The sequence below is a fragment of the Pundamilia nyererei genome, unplaced genomic scaffold (assembly GCF_000239375.1).
Source record: "Pundamilia nyererei isolate P.nyererei 1_Seehausen unplaced genomic scaffold, PunNye1.0 scaffold00061, whole genome shotgun sequence".
NCBI lineage: Eukaryota > Metazoa > Chordata > Actinopteri > Cichliformes > Cichlidae > Pundamilia > Pundamilia nyererei.
In genome coordinates, this window is record NW_005187462.1 from 1,992,637 (window position 1) to 2,001,725 (window position 9,089).

Here is a 9,089-nt window from a genome sequence, read left to right on the forward strand (position 1 = left end):
TGAGTCAGAGGTCGTCTCAAGGGCAAGAGAGCGCATTCAGAAAGTCTAAAAATGTGCAGAACTCATTCAGTAATAACTGTAATAAAAAGGAAGTGTATTGCCGTCCACAGGGACATTTATTTCCTGCATTTGACTCGGCCTAACGCCTGAAAACTGGCTTCCAAGTGTAATGCAGATATAAGCAGTGCCCTGTTTCAGTCGGCTGGAGACGTTGGCGTAAACACGTAACCTCGACACATAAAAGCCATGCTTGAGCCATAGACTGTATATTAAAGATGGACACTGCCACTATAACGTCCATGTTTCACATACAGTCTGTGGTTTAAACCCGGGACCCTCTCACTAAGAAGCCACGATGCTTATTACTGAGCCCATGTGCGGTCTTCATTTGGCTTTAGATATCTCTAAGCTTTGAATAAAAACAGGCCCTCTGAATGTGACGGACATTTTCCCTCTTTTTTCAGATGTTTTAATGAGAAGATCTCCAGTCAAAAATGTAAAAAAGAAATCATTAGTTCCACAGTTGTTCTGTCTGGTTTCAGATCAGTTTCCAGCACACACAGCCTTCACAAAGTCTACAACCTCTTTCCTGCATTTCAAAGTGAGAAATAAAACTTTGGTATTTGAGCTTTAATTGTTTGCTGTTCTGCTGAACAAAATGAAATGCACTCAATTCAAATTTAATTTCACGATGTCAAATTTTAAAAGCTTCACTCATAACATAGACATGTGAGACATGTGAGAGATGCTTTTGAGCGAAATCACACACACTAAATAAACCTGATGTGCTGGCCATAGCAGGTTATTAGAGTTCTGCTCCACCATTGAAGCCACAGACATCAAAATCTGCACCTCCTCCTCTAATTCTGAGCCTCAAGTGTTTTCATTAGAATAACACAACTAACATAATTTGCATTAAGTGGTTTTCAAGCAGGCACTAAATGGAGAAAGCTGCTGTGTCTGATTTTTTGTGCATGGTAGTAATGAATAAATACACCACCAGTCTGCAGTTTGGCCTCTCCTGCTAAATGCACACACATCTTCTTGAGCGGCATGTTGCATATGTTCTATAAAATGACAGCGTGTGACCTGCTGCTCTGTATCACACAAATGCAGACAGGTAATGAGCAGTGAAGGTGTGAGACAAGGAGGTGTTGCACACTCAAACACTTCAGACAGGGAGCTCACGCGTCGTACCTCAAAGCGCTGGGAGCTGACTTTCTTTCCCTTTTTCATCCAGGTAATGCGAGGCTTGGGCTCACCGACCGCCTGGCATACGAACGACGCCACTCCTCCCGAAATCCCCGTTTGATCCTCGGGGGACTTGATGAAGCTGGGCGTGCCTAAGGGAAAGAAACGGAGATGAGGGCAGGAAGAGAGCAAAACCAGAGTCAGATGAAGAGCCCTGACAGAGAAACATCTCTGTACTTGCTTTAAGTCCTGCAATAACAACATGCTCTTTCAAAAGCTGTTTCATGCCTGTAGCCACACCCAGCCGTAAAAACAGCCCAGCACCATCCTTTCCCTGAAAATATGCAACATCCGTCAGTCTTATTAGTAGTGGCAGAGAACAGGCAGATGTGAACGGACAGATGGAAACCTTGAAAAATCTGCTTTGAATGCATGAATAAACATGAATCATAAACCAGCCCTGTGACCATAATACTGTACATCACCAACATGAAAGGCTGAAACAAGTGTTGTGCATGGATAATAGTGCAGCTCAGAAGATCATTTTTAAAATTCATGTCATGGTCTCACATGTTAACCATACACAGTGGTTTGGACCACTAGTGGAGTTATGATGCAATGTTTAAATGAGCACTGGACCTGGTTCTCGACTAGCAACTTCATAAAAATACAATGAGAAATGTAGCAATATATGTACATACATGTATAAAACCTGGAGAAGAAGGCTTACCAATGTAAACAAAGCAAGACAATTCTACATGGCGCTGTCCAAGAACCACAGAGTGAATATAGATACAGAACTTCAAAAGATATTAGAGGGTAAAACTGCACAGTAAATAAAGCTGAGATTTAAAGCAGTCTGAAGATTTACAATTAAAAACACTCAAGTTGCCAAATGCCACAGACTTTCTATTGCATCTGTTAACATGTTGCTGCAAATCGATTCAGAGCATTTAACAGAGCACTTCAGAGGGTCATTAATATGGACAAAAAAAAAATATCCCAGGACACCGGAGGTTTAAGCTGCTGCCGTCTGGCAGGAGGTTCACGCTGCTGAGATCCCGGACAAACAGACTCAAGGACAGCTTTTACAACAGGTAACTAATCAGTGCTAACAGCTGACCTGATTGGCTACCTGCCTGGACTTTTGGGGGGGTAACAACAATAACAATAATAATATTTATATTTGCAACAAGGCGCAATAATTATAATAATGTGCAACACACATAAACTTTTTCTTCTTTTTATACTTAATTTAAGTTACTGTGTCGTACGCAGTGCCGACGTCGGACAGTTTTCCAGTTTCATTGCACTATTGTACTCTGTATGACTGCAGAGACTGATAGCTTATCTGATGACGTCACCACAGCCCTCAACAGGATAAACATGATTGTGAGACTTTCTGAGAACATCGAGACGACGTGTTCCAAATCGTCTTACTTAAAGTTCTAAAGATATGATAAACTGACACGAACGTCACTGCTTAATTACTATCACCACACAAAAGACATCCTAATACTGCTTCTACTTTGGTTTTATTTTGTTTTATTTTCTCATGTGTTTTACCTTTTTCAAAATTATTCCTCAATCAGAGACCAGATGCATCTCCTGGTAGTTGTGACATATCTGATGGTATTATGACTAAAGAAATATCCCTCCATAGTTACAAATGTTTACTGAACAAATCCGAGTTATAAACAGTCATTTGATGTGTTTGGGACAGCTGAGCTAGTTATAACTCGTGAAATGAAGCCGGAGTTTTGATTCCATTTGTAGGGGTTTGCTTTATCTTCAAGGTTTAGGATTTGAAATAAAACAATAAAGCTACATCAGAAACAGACACAATACAGAGAGCCTAACATTTCCAGGAGCTTTGAAGAACATGTTCAGGAATGAATCTTAAACAGAGTGTGTGTGTGGATTAGTCTGTCTTTGAGGAGCAATCATTCACTGTGCAAACTAAAACCATTACAACAATGTTATATGTCTGCGCTGGGAGCAGCGCTCTGGTACCACTAAAGATTATTTTTAAATGATTATTTAAGCAGGGATCTGTCACAGCAGTGTGTATGGTTTGTCTGACTGTGATGTAAAATCAACATTTATGAGACACAATCAAATCACTGTTTGCACATATTTGTCATTTGTTGTATGACAACAGAAACTGAGTGATGATTACATGAGAGCAGCCAAACTGTGTGTTTGCATCCGTGTGTGGTCCTAACACATTTAAGCTCAGTCTACAACCGAGATGCTAAAAGGAAATCTTGGTGCCAGAACAGAGTCGCAGAACAGAGCTGCAAATATGGAACCAACGCCTGCGTTAGTTCATGCAGGCCAAGAAGTCGAGCTCAAGCCAAGCATTTCAGTGCCATCCCACACGGATGATGGGCTTAGCTACAAATCGAATTGGCTAATCTTATGTACGACTTGCTATTTAAACTGCTTTAGCCTTCCCATAGTTCCTCTGTGTCTGCAAGCCACTTTGCAACCCAACTCCAGCCCAGTTCCTCCTTTTTACACCATATCTGACTTACATCTGTTTACTGTGTGCTCTGTTCTGAACAGAGGTATTGCTGCTGCCTTCCCTGCCTCAGTCTTATGTACATATTTCACAAAGAAGAAGGGGAAGAAACAAAGTTACTCCAGATGGACATAACCGTCTACTTTTGATTAAAGTGTAGACGGGGGCGATCGTGGCTCAAAGAGTTGGCAGTTCGTCTTGTAACCGGAAGGTTGCCGGCTCGGACAGTCTCGGTCGTTGTGTCCTTGGGCAAGACACTTCACCTGCCGCCTACTGGTGTTGGCCAGAGGGGCCGATGGTGCGATATGGCAGCCTCGCTTCTGTCAGTCTGCTCCAGGGCAGCTGTGGCTACAACTGTAGCTGCCTCCACCAGTGTGTGAATGTGAGAGTGAATGAATAGTGGAATTGTAAAGCGCTTTGAGGGCCCCGAAAAGCGCTATATAAATGCAATCCATTATTATTATTATAAAGTGATCCTGACCCAGGGACAGACTGTCTCTTTGAACCACATGTAGTATTTATGCACCAGTGTCAGTGCAGTGATTTGTAGAAAAAGCCTGGTGTTCATATTTCCAGTTTTTCATGTAGAAGTTTTCCTCTAGTTTGGTGTGAAACTTGTTTTGGCAATGTGACAGCTTGCTGTTCTCTTACTGCTGCGTTAAGTTACTGCTGACGCAAATCCAGCATGTCCTGCTGCTTCTGCATCACATTAAAAAAACTACAAGTGACAAACCAGTCAAGCCACCGTGAGCTGAAGAAGCCTGCAGGTGACAGGCACTTGACTGTGACCAGCACACCTCCATCACACCATCAAGGTGAGCAGGTTTACCTTGCTGTCCAGGCTAATGCAGTGGAAGAATACACAGTCCACCTGCTGCTTACAACACCCAATTTCTGCATTGCTCAGCTTGACTAATCACCGTCCGATTAAAGAAAAACTCTAAAGGTTTCCAGGCAATTTAATCATTTAATCATCGTGTTAAACTAATTGCATTTAGTGCAGTTGTGTTACTACATTAACTTTTAGGAAATGCTGATAACATTTATGATAAATTGTTTTTCTCTTAAGATAATATCACAGAATCTAAATTCATTTTAACACAAAGCAGCGTCTTGAAAAAAGATAATTGATGTGGTGGAACAAGCTAGTCATGTGTGATGTTATTAATATTTCTAGCATTGGTGTGGCGAGTCTCTGAGCCTCCGCTCATGTGTTGAATTCTTGTTAAAAAGAACACCCAGTCCTGTTAGCGCTCCATGGTAACACTAACAAAGACCAGCTCTCCTCCCGAGACAGACTGCTGTGAATGTGGAGACTTTGACTAATGATTAAATATTCCTTGTTGGAGCTCCTCACCTCAGAGGCCTCACCTTTGTTGCCACAGAACGAATCGTAATGTTGCCGTTTTCCTTTGGAGGTAGAAGCGGCTTCTTTATTGCGGGTCAGTGTGTAAAGACGGCTGAGACAGGTGGAAGATACTTGAAGTGTTGGTGTTATAAAGCATCAAAGTCTTGTCATTCTCAATGGCCTCCTCCCGTGCGTCATCGCTGCTCCCGATTCCCCCCTGTCAGCATGTCTCCTCCAATAACACTTTGTTTCTCTGATGTAACTTTGAAAAGCAGCAGAAATCAAAGATCATTCTTCTCGCAGGCTGCTGTCTGCCTGACTTCTACTTGTGTGGTTAGTGGTTCATGGCTCCTTTCCATACAAACCCCTGTGATATATATACTTTCAGATTTTGTGCTACAGCACCCGAACTCACAAATACGTGAGTCCTGTGATTGAGCTACAAACACAAAGAAACATTAGGTACTTTCAGACCTTTTAACCTTTTTTTCTGTCTGCACTGCAAAAAGTGATGACCACTGTATTTCCTGTGCACAGAGATTGGCATCAATGTCGTCACCAGAGAAAATGAAGAGTTGATTCAGTAATTTACAGCCATGAGAGGCAAATTAACTATTAGTAATGCAAAGGGGGTAGGTTCAACTTTTGCTAATTTTAAGGCAAAGCTGTGTACCAGCTTCGTCTGTGGATGGGCCTTTGGAGCTACAGTGCTCCCTCGCTGTAACGCGGTTCACCTTTCGCTGTTTCGCTGATTTTTTTGGTGCAATTTTGCATGGGTTTATTTTTTTGTTTTTTCCACAGTGCATTGTGTTCTGCGTCCTGATTGGCTATAGACCACTGTCAATCAATCTCATGCCGTGTCTTCCGTACAGTACAAAATGCTTTCAGCTCGTCAACTTTACATAAATCTTTGATGGCTACCAGTGTGACTCTGAAGTGCTGTACAACAAACACAACACTAACTGACAGGCCTGATAGGTCACAGGCATAGATACCAGTGACAAGGCTGGCTAGTTATGCTAACAGCCGCATCTGTCAGATATCTGTCTCCAATACAAAAGATAGATGCATGTAGTATATCAGTCATTTCAGTCATCATGTCTAAAACGTGCACAGCTTACCGTGTTCCATTTCTACCCCATCAAAATTCAACCACTGTGCTACTAATTATGTTATACAGACGTTTCTCACGTGGGGCCATATGAACATAGCTGCCTTTCATATTGGACATGATATAAAAGGCAGTCACAAAGAAACAAGTGTATTTTCCAAATGGTTATCAAGCGATTTCTTGGGTGTAGCAGGTTGAAATCAGTCGTGAAGAGTGTTGCACCACAGTCATTCTTCTAATTGCTTTGCTCACTGGGAGATTGCTGTGGTTGCCTGTAGTTGAAGGCAGCCACTCGTGTTAAAACGTTAAAAGAACAATTTTGCTAATTGGAAATGGAGACCATTCACCTTCAAAGTGAAAGCTGTGCCTTGGTGTTACAGCACATTTCAAAATTCACAAAGGTTTTTGCAGCTGGTTGAGGAATGCAATTTTTTTCCTAGGAAGCTATGATTGAAGAGCATCACTGAAAGCTCTGTAGGCCTGAGTGACTGGGCTACAGCAATCTACAACTACTCTCCAGTTGGTCAGGGAATACACATGTGATACATAGAAATACACTTTTTAAATGTAAGTAAAAGTAGTGTGTATAGCATACGCAGCATGGAGTGTAGAAGAATCCCAATGAAGTTCTGAGATTATACATTTTGGAAATCTGATGCAAAACCCTCATTTGTTCATAACTGTGTGTCATCACCTTCGTAAAGGTTGCCGTCTTTTGTTTAAATCCTTTCCTTTGACCCCCTTCTAGGTTTCCACTTTAAAAAATGCAGTACATGTAGCTGCGTTTCATACAGTGTCGGCGCTGACACACAAATGCTGATAAATTTATTAGAAACATCGAGCACGGAATAAAAGCCGTCTGTCTTCTCTGGATGCAGCTGTGTGATGGCAGCACAGGCACCTTTATGAATCAAAATGAAATTGTCTTCACACAACATTTCTATGATTTATTTTGAAACTTCAATTCACATGTACAATACACTCTGTAATGTGATGTATGTGCTGCAGCTACGAGTCGGAGCTGCTTCTGCGTGTCCGCTCATGCAACAGCCTCAGCCGAGGAGCCCGCACCATCAATCAGCAGTCAACACACTTCACAGCACCGTGACAGCAACATTTTCAGAGTGGCAGGCTGCAAGGAGAAATGCGAATGTTTCAAGCAGGGGTTAAATCCTTTTTCTTCCCCAGCAGGGAGCCACGAAGAGCCTTTTGCAGGCGAGGCGAGACATTTTAACAGCAACTTTTAGCAGCTGATAAGTTTGCTCTTTAAAGTTCAACGTGACTCCAAACCCACTTGTACAGTTGGATCCAACAGTTTGTCCTTAAGAACATTTCTTGTAACAGAAATTGTACATCAGATTGATATAAGGTCCCGATGATGGTCAGTGTTCAGGAGGGAAATACTTTCACTGCATTATGCAAAACGTGTTGGCAGAATGAAAGAATCAAGCCTGCAGAGTTTCATCCGAGGAGCCAGAAGTGGGCGGGGAAGAAGTGAGCGGCTCAGACCATTATTAAGATATTTATTTCCCATGGCTGTTGATCATTGACCCAAGGCCTAACACTCCAAATATAAAACATGCTTGTGCCCTCTGCTCTTTTCTCGGGCAGCTGTCGGTTGCCTTGAACTCCCATTATTCTCTGACCCGTGTTTGCAGCTGTTTCTTGGCCTTATTTTCTTAGAAATATGGTAAATGGCCTGCATTTGTATAGCGCTTTTCTAGTCCCTAAGGACGCCAAAGCGCTTTACATATCCAGTCATCCACACATTCACACACTGGTGATGGCAGCTACATTGTAGCCACAGCCACCCTGTCGCACTGACAGAGGCGAGGCTGCCGGACACTGGCGCCACCGGGCCCTCTGACCACCACCAGTAGGCAAACATGGTTAGTATCTTGCCAAAGGATATTTGGATGCAGCCAGGTGGGATCGAACCACCGATCTTCTGATTAGTGGCTGACCTGCTCTGCCACCTGAGCTACAGCCACCCATATGGCTGTAGCAATATGCCTGTTTGACATCTTTAACAGGCATCTATGATGACGAGAGAGGAAAACAGTTAAATACTCTGTGTGTGATACATCAGCATGCAGTTATCTGTTCATCATGAACTCTTTTGTTTTCCTATTGTAATTTTTACTGTAGGGAATTAATAGTAAGACACAGATTATTGGGCAGCACGGTGGTTTGCACTGTTGCCTCACAGCAAGAAGGTCCTGAGTTCAATTCCACCATCAGGCCGGGGTCTTTCTGTGCTTCCTCCCACAGTCCAAAGACATGCACTTAGTGGGGATTAGGTTAATTGGAAACACTAAATTGCCCATAGATGTGAGCGTGAAAGGTTGTCTCAGTCTGTGTGTTGGCCCTGCGACAGACTGGCAACCTGTCCAGGGTGCCCCCCGCCTCTCGCCTTAAGACAGCTGGGATAAGCTCCAGCACCCCCACCACAACCCTGAAAAGCGTCTAGTGTCTACTACGCTTGTATGGCATCATTTTGTGCCAAAACATTTACAATTTCCCATTATGGTAATCGTCAGTGCCATCACCTCCTCAGCTGATGTGTTGGAGCACAAGCCACCAGAGGACAGTTTGTAAAGTCAGTAGCTGAGCTCAGTGAGCTGCTAATAATAATAATGTATACTTTATTGATCCCGTGGGGAAATTACTTTCACTGCATTTGACCCATTCACTCAGTGAAGCCGCTAAGCAGGCGCCCCTGAGCAAGCGACGGTACCTCGCTCAGGGGAACCTCAGGGTTGCCATTCAGTGGATTCGAACCCCCGACCTTCCGATCACGGGGCCGCCACTCTACCTACTGAGTAGGGCTGAACGATATATCGCATTTGCGATAATATCGCGACATGATCAAGTGCAATTTTCTAACCGCAAAGGCTGCGATTATACTCTGGACA

At 43.0% G+C, this 9,089-nt stretch overlaps 1 long non-coding RNA gene across 2 annotated transcripts in view; it reads right to left on the reverse strand.

Moving 5' to 3' along the window:
* Nucleotides 1-1,201: 1,201 nt before the first annotated feature.
* Nucleotides 1,202-9,089, reverse strand: part of LOC102196923 (uncharacterized) — a 138,096-nt gene continuing 130,208 nt past the window's right edge. For both annotated transcript variants that reach the window (XR_311783.1, XR_311784.1), the window contains one exon: nt 1,202-1,343. This is a non-coding gene — a long non-coding RNA (uncharacterized LOC102196923). The remainder of the gene's footprint in view (nt 1,344-9,089) is intronic.